At 42.8% G+C, this 23,425-nt stretch overlaps 1 protein-coding gene across 4 annotated transcripts in view; it reads right to left on the bottom strand.

Moving 5' to 3' along the window:
* CSMD2 (CUB and Sushi multiple domains 2) overlaps positions 1–23,425 on the bottom strand; it is a 501,247-nt gene that overhangs the window by 239,142 nt on the left and 238,680 nt on the right. The window lies entirely within an intron of this gene.

Below are 23,425 nucleotides of genomic sequence, written 5' to 3'. Positions count from 1 at the left end.
CACACCTCATCATTTATACATACCTGGTTTTAACTAATATATGTATCATGTTGTTGTGATGTATTAAATTGTTTCTATGACATCTTATTATCAGGAGCTGTCCTTGACTCCTTTGGGTAGGAAGGTTGCATTGTAAATTTGAAATCATCATGATATCAACATGCAGGGAACGATTCCATCTACTGGTCAGGAGTCCATACATTTTTTAAAATAAATAAATAAAGTTGTTTATATGTTTAGCAGAGGCAGAGCCTGAATCCAGTTCTGAATGCAGGAAAATACTGCTCAATGGTATCACTGCTCTTAGAGGCAGATACTTTGAGCAATTATGGTTTCTCTTGACTAAGACCACATTCACACCATATATTCATATCAAAGAACTCTGGGAGTTGTAGTTCGTTAAGGGTGCTGAGAGTTGTTAGGAGATCCCCTATTCCCCTCACAGAGCTGCAATTTCCAGAGTTCCCTGTGCAAAGGCATTCACCATTAAATCATGGACCCCAAAATTCTTTGTGGGAAGCAATCTCTTCTCAAGGTGGCATTGTAGTGCTCAAACTATATGGTGTGAATGTGGCTGAAGTCAACAAGAAAAAGAAACAAAAACATATTGAGATAGGCCACGAAAAAACACACAGAGACATTATCCATGGCTCACTTTTGGGAGCACTAAAATGGCACTGGTATTTCCATACAGCATTAAGCATCCTATTGATGATCCAATTAAACATGAAACCACACAACTCTCTACTCATTTATTCAATACTATATATTCACTTTTTAACAAAAGGAGAGAAAAAAAGGATTGCAATGAATATTTTTTCTTGGAGGGGGATAGGGAATTAATAATAATGAGGGAACTCTTGGCCAAGCCATCAAGGATTCTGTCGGAAACAAATGTTTACCTAATAGTCACAAGCACCCTTGAAAATTGGGGTATATGAGAGCAAAATTAATGGCCTTAACCAGAACAGTGCAAACAACATTAATGCGATAAGAGCTATTACAGAATCCAATTACTTTTAACCAAAGTCCATTTCAGACATTTTATTAGAGACAGTGTCACATTAGTTATATGCTATTGGCATTCTAAGACCAATTCCGTGTTTCAAGAACAGCATAAAAAAGAAGAAGGCAATGACAAGAAACCCCACATATTCTGCCCTTGAAGAGACTGTGGTTTTCGGCTCTCATTGCAAGAACAAATCACCAAATCAATATGCAACCAAGTACAATCACCAGAATAATCTACTGAGGATGCGTCTGAGATAATAGACCAATTCAGCAGTTAACCCTCTGCATGAAGAAGTAACAGATGGATGGGAAGGTGTACCATGCATCCTGGCACTGCCCCTACCCCACCCACCTCACCATACCATGTGTTTAGAGGTTCAGAACCTTGCATAGGTGACCCGGAGCTCTAATAATTCAGGTTTCCTAACTGAGTGGATGAGTCTACCCCAGTCCAGCTAACTCACCCTCCATACCTTTGCTGATGTATGGTCAGGTGGGTGATACCAGCTGTGTAGGTTGAACTTTGGAGTGAGGATCCCTTATACTCCCACCCTTCATGTGGCTAATGCAGGCTTCTTAACCTTGGGTTCCCATATGTTGTTGGACTACCACTCCCATCACCCTTGACTGCTGCCCTGCTGCCTATGGATGATGGGAGTTGTTGTTCTGCAACATCTGCAGACCCAAGCTTGAGAAAGGCTGAGCTAATGTGTGGATAGAGCTAATGCCAGATGTGAAGAACCTCAGGCCCAGGGGACAAATGCAGTCCTCTAGGCTACTCTAACTGGTGCTTAGGACTCTCCCACAACACACACCCTTTCTCCACGCCCTGCCTCCCAACGGTCTTGCTCTGCATCCTCCTTGAGTGTTTTTGCCAAGCTGGAATGTTTCCTTGGATTCTGACAATGCATCTTAATTGACTGGATGGAGGATACAATGGTAGGTGTGCATATAGACGAGCCTATTGTTCAAAGGCAAAATGTGCATTCCTTGCTCTGACCCTGCCCAACAATGGCATGAAGAAGGATACCTAGAGGGGAATAAACCCCTGGGCTGAAAAAGATTCCCCACCTCTGGGCTAACGAAATAACATAAGTAGAGTACTGAGAAATGGCACCTGCACTCTCCTGCCACTTTGCATGCCACATGAACAGCCATTGGGGTGGGGTGGGGAGGTCCTCAGTAATTCCCTGCATGTTGCAGACATTCCCCAGTATGCAGGAACCAGCTGCAGAGCAAGCCGATCAGGTGCCTGGGGCGGCATGTGTGCCCTGCGCCTAGGGGTGGAGCCAGATGCCTGTGGGGGCGGGGCCAGCCACCACAGGGTGGGGCCAGCCAGGGCAGGATGCTTTGTGGGGCCTCCGAGGAGTCTGCCTGCCTCCTCCCACTCAGCCACCCTACAGTTGAGGGGGAGGTGGCAGGCGGACTGTTTGGGGCAGCGCGGAGCCTGCAGGTGCCCAAGCCACCATGTCACTCCCAGGAAAGACATGTGGCTCGGGCATGCTGCAGGCCCAGCAGTGACTGCCACCCAGCATTTTTTCACCCCCCTCGGTAGTGACACCTGGGTCAGACCGCCCCAACTGCACCCCCTTTCCTCTACCCCTGGCAGGAACACACTGCAACCTTTGCCTGGGTCTATTTTGGTACCCACGGTCTGCCCTTTCTCCACATTTAAAACTCATAAACTGCAATTCCCCACCTGCATATGTAAATTAAAATTAGTTTAGTGTGAAGTGCAAATGGGTGATTTTACTCTCCTTTCCTCACGCATGGAGAATGGAAAGAGGAACCCAAAGTACAGCTCATTCATGAAAATACAATCTACCATGGTGTAGATTATCTGAGCTAGGCAGGTATTGGTTGAGATGGACTAATGGTCTGATTCTGCTGAAGGCAGCTTCATATGTTCAAACAGGGTAATGCCACCTTTCTGTCACAATGCACTAATCCTCCCTTAAGAATGACACAAAGAGCCTTTAAATCATTACGTTCCCCGACCCAAAATAAATCTAGAACTATTCTGTGTGGGTGGGGCTTCTGGCTTGGGTTGGGGTGATATAAAACTAGTAAAAGAAACACTTTGCCTTTTAATTAGACTAATTGCTTAGAAGGCAATCTCTGGCAGATGATGCATCTGTGCTGATCTCAGAACCCAATGCAAAGACCCAGGGGGATAAATTAATACGCGATGCAAAGGAATGTTTGTGGCAGTGGCTGTCTGCTATTGATCTGCGCTGAAAACTATGCATGTCGGGAATTGATGCCTGAAAACTTGGTTGTGTGACTAGAAATTGCATAACTTCTCACGTCTTGATCTAGTTGCTCAATCTGCTTTAATGCCTCTTTAGTGTGTGTGTGTGTGTGTGTGTGTGTGCGCGCGCGTTTTGGTGCATGTACCCACACCTATCTGAAATTTATGTTCTGGTTTATTCCCAATAGGGTTGTGTCCACTTGGTGGGGAAGCCCTGAGGAATTTCAAGGGAAGTTAGAGTAGTTAGATGAGAGAAGGGAAATTTCTTGGGAATTCACACATCCTTATGCAGGCCTCCCAAGGCAGCTGAAGTCCTACCAGAAGCTTCTCCTTCCTGAATAGTTTGCTCAGCAGCTGATTGAACAGCTATCCTTTCATTCATGTTCAACCCAGTTGTGATTCTACAGATTCCAATTCAGAGAGTCTGGGTGCAGCATAGAGCCCTAATGGCCATCTCAGCCACAGCTAAGAAAGAATCAATTGCTGCATGGAGAAAGAGGCAATGGAGGACACGACTTGAATATGATGAGCAAGAAGATCACTATGAGATACATATCTTAAATGAGTCCATTGATTGATAACTGTTAATTTTTACAACAGAAGACTGTGATCTCCATAGGGCTAAAAAGAATGGTGATGAAGCTTTAATGCCTAACATAATGGGCTATTTAATTATAGGTAAAGACACACAGAACTCAAGTAGCTGCTTAGCTCAAGGGCGTACTTTAGGGGAGAAAAGTCTCTCTTGCTGCTTAACATAATATAAGTTTCCAGTGCAACAGGAGGCAAGTGCTCCCACCCTCAGGAAGGAACTGGGCACTGTAAAACACATGGAGGAACCACCACTCCATGGCCCTTTGCCCTCCCTTCCTCACAATGTGACCTGTATATTTTTTAAAAGATGGGTTTGTTGAGCTTTCAGAAATAACAATATACTGACAAAACAAGCTTAAAGTAACAAATAAAAATGGATGTGTGGAGCACATACTGCAGTTGGAATATGAACAGAAGGTTTAGTACACTTTTTCAGATGTCAAAATAAAATAGATCTTGCAAAGGGAAGTAAGAGTCGCATATTTTTAGGTAGCATTGTCTCATAGGGGCATACGTTATCTGGGTCTTATGCAGTTCATTAATGTTATTTATAAAGCATAAAAATGGAAGCCATATAACGATCCTATGATGGGTTAAATGCTCTGCTAATGTGCCCTATTAATACTATAAATGGCGACATGTCATCAGTCTGTGCATCTCCCAATCACTGTCAATCAAAGATAACAAGGATGCTTGACACCCAATATGATGACATCCTATCACCCCACATAACCCTGCCAAGCTCCAGACAGACTGAAAAGATCTGGGTCTACTTTCCAAGATGAAGTATTAATATATACCAGGGATACCAGGACTTCCGGGGTGGCGCCATCGGCAATGGCGAACTCCCTCTGAACTGGAGGGAGTAGCTCCGCGGGAAACGGGTCTTCTCCGCTACGGCGAAGCGGGGACCCTTCTAAAAATCACAGGTGGATGAAGCCTGTGACCATGGGACTCGGCGGGCACCTTTAGCGCCCCCCCAACTCGCTAAGGAACCCACTAAAGGGCTCTGAAGTGAAGAGGGGGAAGTGGCGCGGTGCAGTGAGTCAACTGCTATTTCCGTGGAGTGAAGCCGCATAGCCGTTGCTGGAGAGTGCTGCCTTTTTCCTGGGACAATTTGGACTCTAAAATAAGCACCCATGAGTACTTAGACTTTGAACAACTGGACATTAAATGGGGACTTGTGAGCAGAAAGGAATTGGATCTTAAAAATCTATTTCAATTTGGTACGGAACGGGAAGGTCTAAACAGGAAGTCAGCCTTCCGTTCTTTTGTAGACAGAATAAAGCAAAGACAATGTAAACTAGAGCTCAGAAAATCACCTTTAAAGGATTGGATTTCATCATTTAAAATTGTGGAACCCCCCTTCGACAGCAGGAGAAGAAGGGGGATCTTTTTTGGACTGTTTAAAGTGAGTTTAAAGTAAAGCAACTTTCCTCCGTCCTGATCCTGGAGCGGGGTGTCAGGACTGACGTTTGAAGTTCATTGACCAGAGACAAACGTTTTTGACAGATAGCTAAAAGAAGAGAAACACAGTGATTCCACTGTTCCCCTTCGCATTTTAAAGGAATAAATATTGACAAGGTATCTCAAAAAGGGAAACTTTGTTGCAAGAACAAATAGAAGTTTTCCCCCTAGAGGGAGACTGTGAAACTGTAACCAACTCCAGGGAGCCGGCAGCTGTTACAGATTACAATCGTGGGAATAGGCATTTGACCTTGCAGGACAATGTATTCAGAAGCTTTGTTGTGTGCTTTCTATAAAACAAATGCCCTACTGGAACAGTTACATGAGAAGGTGAATTTGATTGCAACTTCGACTAGAAATTTTGAACAGGCAGTGGGAAATTTTGAACAGACAGTGGGAAAATATGTGGAGCCCACCCAGGAATTAAATCAGGAGTGTGTCCTGACAGAACAGGCCCAACAGGAATATGAGTTTTCGGATTTGACAAATGAACTTGGAAAAAGCCAGATTTGGAAAGAAAAAGTTTGGTTTGGCTTGGAAATGGGGGGCTGCATTGACCCCCCTATGCTGGGATGTTTGGACTTTTCAAATCTGGCAATGGGCCGTGAGATGTTTGGGTTTGTGGGGGCTCTTAATTTTGGAGGGTCTTTGAAACATGCTTTTAAATACCACATGGAATTCAGTGCTGAATATGGAAAAGGAGCTGATCTGTCGAGAAGGGTTAAAAATATTGCCAAGCTGGAGTTACCACGAGCAGGAGACAAGGGAAAATACAGTTACAAATATGAAGAAGAGCTGCGGAAGGGACATGGAAGAGACTTGAGGGCCTCGGATATAAGGTTGCCAGGTTAATGGGCTAGATCGATGGGATAATAAGGACTGACAAAACCCGGAACCAGGAGGAAGGGACGCTGGATGAAGATTGGATCTGTTTGTATTTCTTTTTTCTACCATTAGAACTGTTTTATAAAATTGATGAATGTTAGAGAAATGTTGGAATGAAATTACTCGGCTTTAGTAAAGATGTTTAAAGAATTATGAAAGAATATTATGGTTATGAGAAGTTGGTAAGGATAAGATTTAAGTTTTAAGCTTTAAGGTTTATTTTCTTATAGAAAGATAAGATTAAAACAGTTTAGGGTAATGTAATGACAGAATATTATGAAATATGGAAAGGATTTGCTGGGATAATTAATAACTAGGATACAAAGAAAGGGAGGAGGAGGAGGTAAAAGAAAGAAGGTAATGACAGTTGAGGATTTGAGAATAATGAATTTGTTTTTAAATGTTCTTAATTGTCTGTGGTGTATTTTTTTTCTGTCTCTTTTTCTTATTTTTGAATTTGTATTCGTATGGTTGGAAGGGGTTTGTTTTTTTTTCTTTTTCTACTTTGTTAACTATTTTTATTTTGTATTTTCTTCTGCTTTTATTTTACTTTGTAACACTGAAAATTTTAATAAATATCTTATATAAATATATATATATATATATATATATATATATATATATATATATACCAGGGATACCAACTTGAATGAAATATTGTGGGGGCCCAAAGCCCCCACGGCTCCTAGGAGTTGGCTCCTATTGAGGCATCAGATCAAGGTCTGCATTTTAAAATGAGCTTAAAAATATATTTGCAAATGTTTGTATGTTTTATGCCAGGCATAAAGCAGCTGGCTGAGTACTCTGGCAGTTGTTTATCTTCTTGATCAAGGGCCCCCCTGATCTATAGCAGTGCCTCAGGGTTGTAAAAGGAAATTACAGGCTGGGGGCAAAGGTTACAGTGACCCTACAAATTACAGAATACAATCAAGCTGCAAAAACACAATTAAGAGTTGGTAAATAGTAAAATTTATTGTTTAACAGAAATACCATGTGCCTCCCATCAGACTCGAGCCACATCTTCCTAAGGTTAAAGGGCAAGAGCTAATAGCAACAGCAACTGGCTTGAAAGGGGGGTGTAAATTTAAGGGGTTGCTTTTGGAAACTGTTTTTACTAAGTTCCTTTCCTTCTAAAAATCTATCTATGTTATGTATGAAATATATTGGCTTAAATGTAATTATGCAAAGGATTTAGAAAGTAAGAAATGTTAGATTCTTATGTTAGATTCTTATTTCATTGATGGTGTGTGAGAAGGTGAACCCAAGATCTCTGTTTAAGATAAAAATTAAAACCATTAGCCATCTGTTTTGGAGTGAATAGGGCAATAGGGCAATAGGGCAAAGATGATCTGATAATTAAGGTGCCTGGTCGAGGCAAATGTAAGATATATGGCTACTTGTCTGCCATTTATGGATAGAAGGAAATATAGCTCTTTGTCTCCCATAAAAGGTAATAGGAAATGGGTGTATCTTTTATGATTGGTTCTAGCAAACAGCCAATAGGAATTTCAACCAGGCTGATTGGACAGAGGCAGCCAAAGGAGGAGCAAGGGGGCTGGGCTGAGGAAATATAAGTGCTGGCCATCAGGGCTGGAGTGGGCAGAGCTTTGGTATCCACATACCACTGTGTCTCTCATTTATTTGTCTGACAAATAAATTATTATTTTAATTTCTCTATTGCTGCGTTGAATATTTCATTCCAGCTAAGCGTTAACCACAAGCAGGGTGCTACACTATGATATATACAGACTTTATAGAATTATTTACTATGATCATTACCCACATAAGTGGTTTAGTCATGCTGGCCACATGACCAGGAAATCTGTCTGTGGACAAACCCTGGCTCCCTGGGCCTGAAGCGAGATGAGTGCCACACCTCAAAGTCGCCTTTGATCAGACTTAGCCATCCAGAGGTCCTTTACCTTACCTTTACCTTTAACTGCTACAATTATATATATGGTATGCTTTACCTCTGTAATCACCTGGCATGGGTTTAAATATTAGTCTCAAATCTTTGTGGTTCATGCTAAAATCTCCACACACGCTGACCAAAAATATTTCATCAAAATTCCAGGCAATTTCTAGGCTTGTTTGTTGTTCATTGGCCAAATTGCTTCCTCAGCAAACTTATAACTCAGTGGCTTAGTGGCTTAAATGCACTTGGTCCTTGTGTTTTGCCTTAAGCTATGTGCTTACTTGCCCTAACCTGGTACCTTCCAGATGTTTTGGACCACAACTCCTGAACTCAGGGTTTGTTGCCCACAATAGCTGACAAGTACCAGGTTGGGGAAGGATGATCTAAACAGCTTATTTCTTTCTCTCTAACCCTACACCCCCAGAGAGGCCTTAATTTAGAATGGCTATTGAACTTCCACTAGTGAGTAATGATTATTGATTTTTTACTTTAATCTTAATAGGCGGCTAGTCATCCAAACCCATGAGGATATCCAATTAGTATATTGCAATCTTTAGGAAGTTGAAGATGTACTTAGATGGTTCTTGTTTCCAAATAAGGCAAATGCATCTTAGCCCCACTCCCAAAACAAGGGTGTGATGTTCCACGGGAGGAGGAATAACCTGGGAGAGAGGAGGAAACTTCAACCATATCTCTATTTCCTATCTATCCAGATATGTTCAGTGTAATGCTGGCCCAAAATCCTCAGCCCCAGGGTCTCAAAAATATTCTCTCCATGCAAACATTGGGGGTAGGCTCCTAAATGTTCAGGAGGCAATTCTTCAGCCTTGCACTGCTTCCTGTCAGTAACATTTCCCAGGATGCCTTCAAGTAACACAAGGAGACATAATGTTACATGGCTCCAAAGGTGTTCTAAGAAGTGATGCAAGCAGGAAGCTGTGAATTTAGCTTTCTGCTGTTATGAGTAATATGGGGCTTTTATCTTAAATAGGATGGGGAGGGGCGGGGACTGGAAAGCACTTGGCTGCTTCATAAGTTTAAGCAACAAAAGCTCTAACCCTTTCCTACACAATAGAGAAATACACACAAACACCCCTTCACCGTCCCTCAGGAGGGTTTTCTTTTATCCCCATCCATCAGATGGATGAAAAAAAGAGAGTAATTTTCAGTGCAGCTCTAATTCAGTGGCCAATTCATGATGCTCCAACAATTTAAAGAGACTCCAAGATATTTCTGTTGACCATGGGCTGAGGTCCCAGTCTCTTTAGACTCACTTTTGTAGATGTGAGTTTGTTTGCTTTCATGTACTAAATTGCTTCCAACAATAAAGCCATCAGAAACAAGAAAACAAAAAAACAAAGTGTTGTGTGCACAATGGGATTCCAATGAGAAGCCCAGCAATAATTCCCAACCAATTCCCCACTAGGAACACTGCTTGGAGATCTCAAGAAGGTCACCCTGGAGCAATTGTCCTGGTCCTGGGGATCAGGTGACCCAAGGGAGCCAATCTGTTGTGAGCAGAGTGCTGAGCTCAGGCGAGGCTTGGTGTAAGGCCAGGCTCAGCCTGGATGCAAGTCCAGACAGGGTTCCAGCTGTGCTATAAGAGAGTTGAGCTATGATGCAGCAGCAGCAGCAGCATCTGCATCCCAATCACTAGCCTGGCTGCCCATGGAAGGTGCCATCACTCGCTCCATCAGTCTTCTAATCTGGTAGATCAGGGAAGAGTTATGGGGTGAGTTCAGTGGCAGAGCCCTCTGAGTGTGAGGACAGCAACACCTCAGCCTCAAGCCAGAAGGGTGCTGGCACTACAGGCTCATCTGGTGAAAGCCCACCTGGAGCTAACCTCGACTGCCTTTCCCCTTCTGCTTCAGAGTCCTCACCCCTGTCCCCTGAAGACAAAGGATCCACCTCCAGGTTCATAACAGCCTAATATAAAGCTCCGAAGTTCTGGTGAGCTCCCTCACTCTGAGCAACTCCTTGCTGCAAGAAGCCATGAGGCCTTCACTTTTCATTCCCAAGCTGCCTGCCTGGCAGTTGCTTCCTCTGCTCCAGGTTCACACCACTTCTCAAGGCATGGGATGGTAGATTATTGCCAGCACTCAGTCAAGCAGAACAGTGATTTTACAATATGGTGTCGTTCCAAGGATGAATGAAGCAATTCACAATACCTTTGCATAAGACCAACTGAAACAAAAGGGAGCAACACAAGATCTTTTCATGTCAGCTTCAAGTTCCTGGTCCTTATGTTTAAGTAGGTCTTCAGAGATAACACACATTTCTAGGTAGTAGATAGAGGGGCATGAAAAAACATGCACTTCAAGAGTCAGTGTGATGTAGCAATCTAAGCTTGGATCTAATGTTGGAGAGAGACCTGGGTTCAAATCATCCTTGGCCATAAGGCACATTGGGTGGCCTTGGGCCAGTCTTTCAACCTAAGTTACCTCACAGAGTTCTCCTGAGGATAAAAAAGGGAAGGGAGAAGAAGTGGGTCACAGCTGGGAGGCAGGTGACAGGGGTAAAATAACAAAAACAAATAATAATAGTGCAGACTTCCCCCTTTTTTCTTAAAAGAAAAAAGAAAAATAGATATTACATAAGACTCAATATTTTACTGTCTTCACATTTCATGTTTCTTTCTCTGGGGGAGTTTTTATTTTATCAGTTATACATTAGATTTGAGATGTATGCACAGTACAGCATACATCTGAAATAGTTCTACAACAATCGTAATGAACAAAACTGGGGAAAGGGGAACACATTTCATGTTTCTAAGAACAAACTTGTCTTGGTGAGGAACGCCTGCAATGGCTATTGCACCTGATGGCTGCAAAGCTTATTAAATATGAAAACCACACCATTAAGCAATTCATCTACAGAAAAGAGAGGGAAAGAGAGGGTGCCGATCTTTCAGTAAGCAGAAGAGACAGTGTTTCACAAACTCTACATCATTATTTATTACTGTATTCACTTTTTTTTACCCCTTAACCTTTCCCTCCGAACTTCCAGTCTAATTATCTGAAGAGGTGAAGAGATGGCCCTTAATTTAAAAGCACGTTATTTTAGGCGATTCTCTTTAATAAAGCACATGGGCAAAGCCCCCACCCAACCTCCCATTTTATTTTACCAGCAGGATGAGAAAATTCCCGCCAGGGCTGGACTTCTGCAAGGAAAACAAGTAATTAGGTCAAGTTGTTCTTCAAGATTAAAAGCCACAGGAGTAAAGAGCAAGAGCACTTCTCCAAATAGATCCATCTTGTTTCCAAACAGGAATTGATGAAGCCAGAGTTCCAGTGGTTGAAGGGCATGGGGGGGGGGGGCTGTCACTGCTTCAGGGATTATGGTTTCAGGTTGCAGTCCAGAAACCATTCAAGCCATTTGCACAGGCAATGACACCCCCCCCCCCAATAAACGTTTCAGTGTATATGCTGGGGCATTTGCTCCTTATGCTTTGCCCCTTAACAATGGTAGCTTAATTGTGCTCCATATTACACCTTGGCCATTTAACAAATCTTACAAGTGTACATGAGCTATCACTGTGTAATATAATCAAAACATCTCATAACCAGTTTCATCAATAAGTTGCACAAATTCAGTGCAAGAGAGGGTATGTTGTGTAGTAGTTAAGCATTCAAAACCAATCTTCTACTATGAAAAATTAAAGGTGTGCCCATTTAGCATACATTTGAAATCTAATTATCACCGACTGTAATTCTGGCATCTGACTGCCATTCAACTCCCACCTTACAATTTTCTCCATTATACTGTACATTATAATCTGCCAACTAAGCTTTTGCATTCATGCATCTGACAAAGTGGGGCTGAGTCCACAAGATTTTTTTCCATAATGAATTTGTTAGTATTTAAGGTGCCATAAGTCTTTTTTTATGGTTTTTGCTGCAGGAGTTTTTGCAGCATGTGCTGGCCGAGGCTGATGGCAGTTGTTTTCCAAAACATCTGGAGGACACCAGACTAGGGAAGGCTGTGTTAATCTGAATTTCCTATTAGAAGTCACCATTCACGACAATATTTGAAGCGTAATTCCCTCCTTCTCACCAATCCTAGGCATTTTCAAGCCTGTTCTGCAGATTTGGACATTCAGAGCATTTATAGCAGTACAGGTTTATAGGGGGTCAGTTTGAATGATATCCATGAATCCCTTCCAGGCCCATGAGTCTGTCTCAAGGCAGCTTAGAAGAGACCACTGTCAAGGTTATGGTCTCAGTTAAGTGCCCATCACCTGCATCTTAAAAAGTGAGCTCTGTTGCCATAGAAACAAATGGGTGAGCATTAGCCCACCTCACCTGGCTTGATAGTACATCATCCTAGGCTGGAGAACAACAGGCCAAGAGGTGTGGGTGGGTGAACTAGGCTGCTGCTGCAAACTGGGGAGACACAGAGACATGTCTGCTCTGAGCTAGACCCAAGACCTGCGGTTTTGAGTTCACTAGACCCCTAATGGGGAAGCAAGATCTGTTGGGGTGTTAATGCTGAGAGTCCCTCCAACCTATGCTCAGGTTGCATATATGTGCAAATAAAACCATGTATCCAAAAGACACCACAGTTTCTGTCAATCTTCTTCCTCAAGAAAACAAACCCTGGGTACATGCCGGTACCCCTGGAGTCTTGCGTCACTTGGAGGGGATGCAACTATAGCTGCATGATGGAACTGAAGGTAGAAATAGGTAATTTATTGATGAGACATGAAGCCACCTAACTCATGAAGGTAGAACTTCTAGTTGTCTGAAAGGAGATGTGGTCGGTACTTCAGGGCTTTATTTGTCTGCGAGGAAACCAATTCAAGAGGATGACCCCTGTATCTTTACTGAACAAGCAAGCACCCAGCAGAGCAATTCCCCCAGCACCTGCAAATCAAAAGCCTTCTAAGTCAGCAGCACCTTGTTCTTAAAAGGCATCTTTTGGAACAAAGGCCCTTTCTTACTAGAGGTGACCTGAGATAGTGTTTATCATTATCTCGACCACTTTGGGGGAGTTAGTTCCCATAAAAGATGCAAAGGCTTGCACAGAACAAGGAGAATCAGCCGGGGCTGTCAGCTTTAATTACCATCCACTCTCGCATTACACTGGCTGGCCAAAAACAAAACAAAGCAAAAAACAGAGAAAGAAACCAATCAATTTTTTTTTTCATTGCAAAAGATTTACAGTGATATTCTTAATTCATGCTTTTTTAATTTAAAGAAGCAAAGATGCAATTTGAACTCCCTCGGATTTCTCAATGTGGCAAGCATCTGCAAACACCAGCTGCCTCTTTAAACAACAAAAGTAGAACAAAGCTAGTTTACACTTAGTTCAAGAATGTTCATGAACACTCACAGTGTGGGAAGGGATAGGGATGCCTGCCCTGCCCCCAACATCCTCATGTGCACCCCTGCCCTGTTCTACTCCCTGCCCTTCCTCATGTTGGCATTCAAGAGATGCCCCATGCAAGATGGGGTGGTTGGGGATGGGGTGATGTGAACGAGGACACTGTGGGCGGGGCTTGCATGTGCACCCCTGTTCCCATATTCTATTTGAGCACACCTATATCCAGGCAAAGGGACACGGGTGGCCCTGTGGGTTAAACCACAGAGCCTAGGACTTGCCGATCAGAAGGTCGGCGGTTCGAATCCCCACAACGGGGTGAGCTCCCATTGCTCGATCCCTGCTCCTGCCAACCTAGCAGTTTGAAAGCACGTCAAAGTGCAAGTAGATAAATAGGTACCGCTCTGGCAGGAAGGTAAACAACTTTTCCGTGCGCTGTTCTGGTTCACCAGAAGTGGCTTAGTCATGCTGGCCACATGACCCAGAAGCTGTACGCCGGCTCCCTCGGCCAATAAAGCAAGATGAGCGCTGCAACCCCAGAGTTGGTCATGACTGGACCTAATGGTCAGGGGTCCCTTTACCTTTATATATGCAGGCAAATGCCTGAATGAGCCTAAGGTATGTTCTGCATTAGCATTTTCTAGCACCATACCAGAAAACACATCCTTTTTTGCATGTTCCCATGACCCAGAAGGGATTGCAAGAGCATAGTGGTTTGCATTCACAAGAGCCTGGGTTCAGTCCAGACAAACCAATTGTCTGATACAATGTAAATTAACTTTGTGTATCCTTTATGACTAGCTGAGGATGTAACACAGGAAGCTGCCTTATCCTAAGGGCTCATGCACACTTACCTTCTCCCTCCCTGAACTTTCTAGAAACAGGTCTGTGGATTCTCTGTCCCTACCACTTGCCCCAGGAAAAACCGTTCTTTAACATTGAATTGGAACAAATGGCAATTTGGGTTTTCCAAATAGTTTGATCACTTGTTTATCTAGTTGTCTACTACAGTGATGGGCTGCTGTGGCTCTCTGGGATTTCATAAAGGGGCCTTTCCCAGCCCCATCTGGAGATGTGGGGGATCAAACCAGGGACCAAACCTTTCTGCATGCAAGGTAGGTGCATTAAAAAAAAAAAAAAAATGTAACCAAAGCCTGGAATTCAACAAGCCTACATTTTTTGCAGCATAAAGCATACTGCTATATAAATAATGTACTTTAGCCATACAGATATTTCCTTAATGAACTGCATTCCAGTTGCAGGGGGAAAAGTGTTTTGTTTTATTGGAAGGGATGATGGTAGTGAAATGGGAGTAGGGATGACATGGGTGGGAATAGCTCATCAAGAGCCCTGCCCTAGGAAACTCCCTGTGCAGACCCCATTCCATGTCTGAACATTTACCACATAAACTGCTACACTTTTCAAATGAGGTCTTATTAAGGAGAATGGATGGGTAGTCTCAAGATCCATCAACTGGCATAACGTGAACGTGCCAAACTGTATTGGGAAGCCCCAGACTTCTCTGTCTGGCTCTAACAACTCTTCATAAGTCACTAGCCCAGCTTTGCACCCTCCTGGGGGGATTTTGCCTGGCTGGAATGTATCCTTGAACTGTGATGTTGTCCCTTGCTTGCCTGAGGGTATGTGTGTTTGTAGAAATCTCTGACTTTTGGATGTACAGTAATCTGTTGTTGTTGTTGTTGTTGTTGCATTTTCCATATATATTATATGTACTTTTGTTTTTCATCCTATCATGTGTATGTGTATATGTGTGTGTATGTGTGTGTGTGTGTGTGTGTGTGTATATATATATATATATATATATATATATACACTTCCCAACCTATCTTTCCTTGACATCCTATTGTACATTCTGTTGACTTGCCACATCTCCCTTTATTGTCTATTGTTTTCTCCCTCCATTCATAATCATTTGTTTTATCTACTGCTGTTCATAGGGTCAACCCTGCTTGTAGATTTATCTTAATACCGCTTCATTTTAGATACCCTTCAAGTTGTTCCCACTCACTTATTACTGTCTTTCCATCTATATTTCTTATTTTGGCTGTCATACTTCCTAGTTCGACATATCCTATTAGTTTATGCAGCCATTGATCTTTTGTTGGACTTGACTTCTCTTTCCACATTTCTGCGTATAGTATTCTTGCAGCTACCGTTGCATACAGAAATAAGTTTTTAATTTTCTTTGGTATTTCCTGACCTACTACTGCTAACAGGAATGCTTCTAGGAGATTTTTTCTTTTTTTTGGGGGGGGTGCACTTAAGCATCTTTTTTTAGTTCCTTCTGCATGTAATATGCTGTAAAAAAGCAAGACTGACATTCTGGTCACTTCTTGCCTATCTATGGCCCTGCCCACCACTGGCATGCAATCCCTGGAAGACTGCTCTTGCAGGAATACAACCCTCAGGCTGAAAAAGGTTCCCTTGTCCTGGTGTAAGAAGGAGAAACATTTCAGGAATCACCAAAAAGATCCACTCCTTTCCTGACCCAAAATGCCACAGCTGTGTTTTCTCCTAGCCATCTCCTCAAGCTAATCTAATAGCTGACTATTTGTACACATGGCCTTCCTGCTCACACCAGATCAGAAAGAATGGGAAGTTATTCTCATTTCCTTCCTATGTTTAAGCCTCTGAATGTTTCTGGTGATGGTGATTCAAGCTGGCCCTTTGGCAGCTTACTCTATGGTCTAATAATCGTCCCGACAGCTATAAAATTGGCTTCTTGTTCTACCTTCGGTTACCACTAAGAATAAGCCTCCTCCCTTCCTTCCGGTATATTCACACATGTTTTTATAGTTATAACATCCAACTTCATCATCTTTTACGTTCATCTCCTCAGAGGGCTCGCTTCGGAATACATTTCTAGAACTGCCTGTTTTGAAATTCCCTTCTAAACCTATTGGATATTTGCCTGTAGGGGGAGGGCTGGTTTGCTTATTTCCACATTCCAGCAGGTCTTTTGCAATAAGCTGTGTCCCTGATTTACTTCATGTAAGCCCCCATTTTGCCAAAGGCAGGAAGCTAGAAAAGAGAGATTATTGAACATTATGTGTCTTTCACACTGTGACTAATATGCTGCAATCATTAAATTTTTGCCAAATTTCCTTTAGTGTGGGTGGACATTTTCTGTCATCCCACAGAATGGGGTGGGGTGGGATCTCAATGATTAATGGAGAGAGAAAACAAATGTGTGCAACTATGTTTAGTATATGCCCAACTCATTCAGCTCATCAGAACCTGACTTTATTGGTAGAAAAAATATATATGAAATTGATTACTGAAACACTTGCACATTAACACTGGGTAAAGTTCCCAGCACTTCAATCAGAATCGGCTTAAAACAAGCAATCAGAACGAGGGTTCTGAGATTTTCCTTGAGCTGACTATATGGATTTATGTATGCACGTATTTCACAAGATTTATATACTGCTGGATTGTAATAAAATCTCATAGCAATTTACAAGAAGAATAAAGCAATAAAATTATCAGGTAAAAAAACAAAACCCCACCACAGTTAAAAAAACAACTATTTAAAACATTCAAACAACGATTAAAATTAGTAGTACGTGAAAACCTAGGTCAATATTCCACCTGTCTGGATAGGCTTGTGGCAAGCCACTTGCCTAAACAAAAATATTTTAGCAGCCTCTGAAAAGAGTTCATTGAAGGCGCCTGCTTGGTGTCAGTACACAGGGAGTTCCCAAGTGTGGGTGCATACATGTTGATGGGGCTGCGCACATGCACATTGCTGCGTTGCACCCTGGGAACTGTAGTTGGTTTCACCAGCTCTATGGTCACAACCACAACACCCAGACATGGTGAGAGGCCTTTGGAAACTCAATGTTTCTCCTTCCAAACCCTGCACAACTGCAGTCAGTCAGAGTTTCATCAGGAGTGAGGGACTAAAATCAAAGAGCTTGCATGTTTGCACGAAATGCAGAGCACACATAACCTTTTTTTTTAAAGAGGGAGGGTCCACAAAACTCAATTCAGCTTTGCTTACTTACATACGTCACACCTTTAACACACGTTTATGTTCCCAAGGAGGCTAAAAAAGTAGCAAGAAGTAACAAATATAAAAACAGCAATACATACAAAGTAACGCAGAAATTTATAAAGCAACAAACTAGTACAGCAACAGCTGTGGTAAAATGAAGCTGATCTAAGATTTAAAAGGCTTAAATTAGCAATTTTTAAAAGCTTGGGGCACGGGGAAGTTTTACCCAGTGAGTTTTGCCAGGTAACGAGGTATCTAGGCAGGCCTCCTTAGGGAGGGCATTCCAAAGACGAGGAGCCACCACAGAAAAGGCTGCCTCCTGGGTCACCCCCTACCACACCTCAGAAGGTGGGGGCACCCAGGAAAAAATAAGTTTCAGAAGACCATCTCAGTGGGCAGGTGAATTGAGGCAGGAGAAAGTTGTCCAACAAATATCTGGACCCCAATTCATCTGACAGTTCTGAACCAGGCAAATCTGTAGGCTGAACAAAGTAATGACAACCTCAAATGACATCACTGCCACAAACATCTCATTTGGGCTTGTCAACATTATAGGTCAGGCACCAATTTCTTGCTCGACGGGAAGGTAACTGAAGACAGTTTGTGCTAGGAAACAGGCACCGTGGATCAGAGTGCCACCCCTTTAATCTCTGAAGGGATCTGTCCATTTGAGATGACAACTTAATTGAGGTGTTGAGGTTGCTCAGGAGTGTCCACCCTATTTGCTATCTTTAGCCACGTTTATCCCAGTAGCAATCAGAGTGCTACCACTTGTGTTATCCGGAAATATTAGTCTGTCTACCACCTCACCTCTCAGGGGATTTCCAGCTCACATAGTGAACCTATTCCCACTCCTGAGTATGCAGAGGATGAACTAAGGGAGTAAAGAACAGTGCAGAGGGGCAGCCATTAAAGGGTTTTACTCACGCAATGCTTTTTATTATTTTTTTCATAGATTTTTATTAAAGTTTTTAAAATATAAGAGAAGGAAAAAGAAAAAGAGAAGAGAGAAGATACTAGGGGGAAAAGCATTCTGCAGCAACAACCCAGGCAAAGAACATGAATACAGCACAAATATTGTTGTGGTTTAACAAATATATCTACATATTTCAGAGGGGGAAATACCATGGTAATTACCATTATGTGGAATGCATGGTGGCTCAAACAAAAATGTTAATCTTAATTCCCATGCTTCCTTATGTGTACACCATATGAACAGAGCTATGGCAAGATATGATAAAATAAAACAAAAGAGCATTGGTGTCTTGTATACCTGAAGGAGCATCTCCACCCCCATCGTTCAGCCCAGACACTGAGGTCCAGCGCCGAGGGCCTTCTGGCAGTTCCCTCACTGAGAGAAGTGAGGTTACAGGGAACCAGGCAGAGGGCCTTCTCAGTAGTGGCACCCACCCTGTGGAATTCCCTCCCACCAGATGTCAAGGAAATAAATATCTATCTGACTTTTAAAAGACATCTGAAGGCAGCCTTGTTTAGGGAAGTTTTTAATATTTGATGAATTATTGTATTTTAATATTTGATTGGGAGCCACCCAGAGTGGCTGGGGATACCCAGCCAGATGGGCGGGATATAAATAATAATATATTATTATTATTATTTATTGTGCCTTATTGATTGTATTTTCATGTAACCAATTCTACAGCATAAGCTGGAGAGTCTGGGGTGTCTGGCTCTTTTTGCCAGAGTGCCCACTTCAAGACCCACAGAGCATGGAAGCTAAAGCTTTTACTTCTCACGACAGGCAAGACCACCTTCACTGAGGTAATTTGAGGTGCCCTTCCTTGTTCGGCACTCCCATTTGTCTAGAATCCCTTGAACAGGTCGCCATGTAAGACAGCAGTGTTGTCTGAGCCAATTTCAGAAATGGTTAACTTGCCAAGGAAAAAGAGTGATTTAATTATAATCAGTGACTGTCCAAAGTCCAGCTGCAGTGGGAATATTCATTAAGCATTCCCATACCCTTCTTTGCCATTCCCTCGCTGCTACTCTTTCCTGCTCAACCTGCACACGCATGCACATCCTTGCATGCTTGCGCTCTCTTCCCTCTCTCTTGTGCACACATGTCAAGCTTAATGAGGCATTATCTCCTCTGGCTCCTGGCAGGCTTCAGGAACTGAAGACAAAGGAGGTCAGCAGCCAAGATACTTAGGGGGCTTGGAAAGCTAAACCCACTGAAAGGAACAAGGCTCCTGGTTTGGATACTTACATGCAAAAGCTGCAGGATGCAAAGGAAAAAAGAAAAGAAAAAAAGTTGCCGGCTCTTTGCCGTCTAGTGGAGAGAATGAGCCAACAATATTCTACACTGTAATGAAGCTATTAAACAGTTAAGGAGTTGGGGGAACCACCCCAAACCCAAAGTCACCAAATCCCTGAGACAGGGATTTGGACAGTTATTTGAGCTGCCTCACAACTTGCTGGAAACAATAGGTCTTTAAATTTGTAAACTGCCCTATGACTGTTTGTTAAAGGACGGTATAGAAATCCCTCCCTCCCTCAATTAACCTATAACGCTATGGGTGAGATCCAATGTTAGAGGTTCTTGAAGCAGATCCACTGAAATCCCTGGGTATACTCTGACTTAGTTGGCTATCACCCATAAACTACTTTCTATAAAGAGAAAAAAAAGTTCTGAATCAATTAACAACTCCACTTGATACTTTAACTGCCAAGTCCACAGCAGTGGCGGAGGAAAGAGGGAGTGGGGAGTGCAGCCCACCCTGTGTGTCATCACGGGGGGGGGGGGGTGTGACAAAATGAGTTTTTTTTAAAAAAAAAAAATCGGCTCATGAAACTTTTTAGGAGTGACATGGTGGTTTAAGTGCCTGCAGGTTCTGTGTTGCCTGAAATGGCAGGGTGCGACTTGCGTCTGCCTACTGCCTCTCCCTCAGCCACCCTACAGCTGAGCGGGAGGCGGCGGAGAGGCTCCAAGAGTCGGAGAGGTTTGCCCCATCCCCATGGGCACGGATCACGCTGCCCATGGCTGCAGGACACGCCTCCCCACCAGGCATTTGAGCAGCTAGCTACACCACTGGTCCACAGTCCTCTCCTATGTTCTTCCATTCTAACCTGGCTAAGGATGGTAGATTGGGGGGGGGGGGTGCTAGGGAAAATAACTAACTAACAATTTATTCACTTACAAGTACAATTCACAAAGATTGTAAAACAATGCCTTTATGAGGAGCATTTTGTTTCAATCTTTAGAGAGTAATGGAAGAAGCCCTTTACAGACTGTAATAACTGTGTTATATGCAGATGATTCCAATGATCTTGGGTTATGCAGAGGTACACTGGGACAGGGAAGCAATGGAGGTTCTCCATTTGAAAAAAATAAAATCTGGAGCAGTTATACAAATTCTATTCTAATGCTAATCAAAACTTACACATACCCCGTAAAGTGGAGACAGCAATAAAGAAAACCACATTCTCTCCAGCCTTTAATGGCTATGAGCTGGGAATCATGTGCTTTCTGCTGTTGAGATGTTTCAGCCCAAGACTCAGGTCTTATCCATACTTACCTTTCCTCGGTTCTTTCCAGGCACATTCCACACATTCAAGCACTTTTTGTTGTTGTTGCTGCAAAGATTTCTCCATGAAAACATACTCTTTAAAGCTCAATTGGAGCAAACAACAATCCGTGTAAAACCTGAATGGATGTTTGCTCTGATTAAGCACTAAAGAGCAAATCTCATACGGAAAGCTCTGAGGCAAAGCAAAAAAATGCTCAGGCACAGATTTCAAGCACAGACCTGCCCCTGAAAAGAGTGAGGCAAAAAGGTAAGTGTGGATAAGCCCTCTGTGGCTGAGTACCTTTATCACATTCCCACTATATATTGCTGAAGTTTCTTCTCCACCTGCTGAATGATGCATTCATTGACTCTGCTATAAGTCTGTGTGGGCTTCTGAAGCAGACTGTGTTAAGCATTCTGGCAATATGAGCTGGCAAATGGAATGCTCGATCTCACAATGGATTTGGCTGCAGTTATTATGAAATAGCTGTTATTTACATGTATTCAGCAATATTTACTATATTGGTGCTGATTGTGGGTGAAAGATGAAAGTGAAGCTATTGTAATACAAATGTTAAGTCCATGTACAAACATATTCATCAAAATTAGTGAACAAACCTTTTTGCTAAAAGGAGAATGTAGGAGTGAGGGGGATGGAGAGAGTGAGACGCTTCACAAAAACCTGCCCCATATTCACTTTTTTCACTGCCAAAGTCTGTTCTGCACTATACTGGTAGTGGTAGCCATGCTCTCTGATTATGGGTTCCATGTGAATGCTGCTGCCTTTAAGTTTACCCACTACTATACCCCTGTTTACAGGCCCTGCCAGAAACTTGCCAAAATATCCCCATCTTTATAATTTACAAACAAAGTGGTAAATCTTGAAAAGAGGGCATTTTGGTACAGCCCTAGATGCACATGAATTGTCAATGTATGCATAGGGATTTTGGATATTGAGATCACGAAGAAAGGGAAGAATCTCAATGAAATCCAATGCACAAACATGTTTAAGACACACCCCCAATGTCCTTCCCCTGAGTCCTATGGCAAACAAAAAAAATCAAACAAATAGCAGAAGCTAAAGTATACTAAAAACAAAGCAAACCTAGAGCCTTTCGCCCCACAGAAGTCAGTGAACTCCCCGTTTGTGGCTTGATATAATTTCTAAATCAGCATTAAGAAAAAATGCAATCACAACACTAAACATGAGCTCCCTTTCACTCCTAATAAGCAGCTTCCAAGACCTAGCGAGAACTATCATCAGCTTTTTATGACTTCAGGCAGGTAGCGGGAAGAAAGAATTAAATTGCCCTCCAAGGTCATCTTTGCCCGGCACTCGGTAAATGAGGCCTCCCCAAGGATTCATAAAACTGAAATACTTGCGTGCCATATATTAAAATATAAAAGATCAAATATTATTAAACATCTGAGCAAAATCTATAAAAGGCAGGACACCCTGAACCAAGGCTGGGATTCTGGATAGCCTCCAAAACAGGGCTAATGGAGAGCAGAGAAAAGAAACAGACCAACAGCAGCAGCAGTAGCACCATGCCAGCTATTAATACACATACGTGCACTTGGACAAAAAGTTCTTTATATCACATGTGGCAGCCGCTGCTGCTACAAACACTCCCCTCTGGGAGCTGGGGAAAGAGTCAGCGACACTTCTCACAGCCACCGCTGCTTGCAAGGTTGCTCCCCTTAAGAAGCTGGCTAAGGCCTCAGCCAAGCCAACCCACCTCGCTGCTTTGAAGCAGAATGGAGTTCAGGTGATTGGCAAGCCCCCACCCAGCCTGCTGCATGTTGGAGCCCCTGTTGGCTAGCAGCATGGGTAGACAGAAAAGAGATTAATAGATTAAGGTGGGCTAGGGAGTGAAGAAGTAGCTAGAGAAGGAAAGTGAAGAGAGAAGGGTGGAGCAAGCTTTTATGACTTTTTTTTTTTTTTAATAGCTTCTTTGACTCTGCTTGTTAACCATGCTGACACCTGCCTGTCCCTCATAGTACTTTTCCTGATCCCCTGCATACCTCCAGTTGTGCTTCTAATATTGTGTTTTTGAACAACTCCTAAGAATTTTGGAGCGATTTGTTGACCCCCTGCAGCCTACAGCCTCATTCTCCACCCTCTGTAAGCAGCCTGATGAAGGCAATATCGACGAAGACCTCTTTAAAGAGCCACATTAATAATGCTGCTTTATTAGGGTAATACATACATGGAAAAGCAGGCTGTGGCAGCAAAATTAGCAGCACTATGACAAAGAAGGATGCTTATGAAGGTGTGAAGATACAGTAACGATGATGTTGAAGAGGCAGGAGGCAATGTGCATTGGTCCCCGTGGTAATTTCTGCAACAGCTATAGGGATGTGATCTATAGCTTCATTGCCAGGAACTATTTTATAACCTAGCAGATTCCTCACACGGCTAGGCTCAGGCATTTAAAGCT

This window comes from Podarcis pityusensis (assembly GCF_964106645.2).
Source record: "Podarcis pityusensis genome assembly, chromosome: 8".
Taxonomy (NCBI): domain Eukaryota; kingdom Metazoa; phylum Chordata; class Lepidosauria; order Squamata; family Lacertidae; genus Podarcis; species Podarcis pityusensis.
The sequence above is the reverse complement of the archived record's forward strand: the minus strand, read 5'-3'. Positions and strand labels throughout refer to the sequence as shown.